Below are 1,461 nucleotides of genomic sequence, written 5' to 3' on the forward strand. Positions count from 1 at the left end.
CTTTTCTTCTTCCTTCTTCCTCTTCTCCTCTTCCTCTTTCTTTTCTTCTTCTTCCTTCTTCTTCTTCTTCTCTTCTTCCTGTTTCTTCTTCTCCTCTTCTTGTTTTCTCTTTTCCTCCTCCTCTTTGCTCCTTTTCTCCTCTTCTGTTTGTTTCCTCTTCTCTTCCTGTTTTCTCTTTTCCTCCTCTTGTTTCTTTTTCTCATTCTCTGCTTGCTCTCTGTCAGCCTTTTCTTTGTCCTGTTTGATTGACTTCAGATTCACCAGAAGTTGCCTTTGCATACAGGTGCATAAATCAAATGAGGCATCTTCTATGCTCATCCTATAGGCGGCATTTACCATTGCAGCAAAGACAGAGTTAATTCTGCTAGCATGGAATGTTCGATAACCTATCACCATGTACGCATATTTGACCAGATTGTCCTTGATGGTATTGACAGTCATTCCCCGTTGGTCACTCACAAAACCGGTGAGCTTGGTCATTTCCATCTTAAAAACTTTCCTTAGGGCAGGCACATCTCCAACGTTACAGAAACCGGTGACAACATGAATCACTTCCGGTGTGATGTCATGTGTCCGCTCCAAATACATTTTGTCACTGTGCACTCTGCTTAGAATGATGCAGATGTGATCATCTATAAATTATTCAAGAAAATAGACCGCATTGTGAAGCTTCTTCTTTTCCAAGATGCTATATTCTGGTTTGATCTTCTTGTCCTTCTCGCAAAATAGGCTTAACTAAGAATGGATCACTAGAGATCCTAGGTCTTCAATTTTATAGTCAATATAATCCGAAATCCCTTCCTCAACTATAACGGCAACAGGTATTTGGGATAGGGCATTATATTTTGCCTTTCGTTGGATGAAATCAACTGAATCAACGGGTGCACTAGAACTAGAGAGCGATGCAGAAGCCATGATAAACAAAGAAACTCGAAAAATACCTTTGCACGTCGAGATTTAAGGCTTGCAAATTCCTCTTCGCCACACACTACTTGGGTTGCTAGATTACCGCTTTGAGTTCTACACTTGACCGATTGATATTATCTTTTGATTCTTCTTCAAAGTTTTGAAATCTCTTTGAATCGCAAGACAAATTGCCTTTTGTCGCTCTGCACTTGAAAACTTCTTCGCTCGCAAATTAATAAGTGAAAATGACTTGAAAATCCCTTTTAAACGAATTCTTCACCTACTGTAATAAATGCTCCACCATTAGGGCATAAACCCTAATTTGCCTTTTACTGTTTCCGGTCTTCTGCCAATTGATAGGTATCACATACTGGTTAAGGTCTTTTACTGGTGTAAACGGGGGGTTCGAAACATTTCACTGAATTGTTTCCCCCTAAGCTTTTATGTGGCTTAGTTTGTCGGTTCAACGACTTCCACACTAGGTGCAGAAACTGGTTCTTCTTGTGACACTTCTTTAGGTTTCTTCTTCCATGTTGTCTTCATATCTGTTTTAAT

This window comes from Cryptomeria japonica, chromosome 10 (assembly GCF_030272615.1).
Source record: "Cryptomeria japonica chromosome 10, Sugi_1.0, whole genome shotgun sequence".
NCBI lineage: Eukaryota > Viridiplantae > Streptophyta > Pinopsida > Cupressales > Cupressaceae > Cryptomeria > Cryptomeria japonica.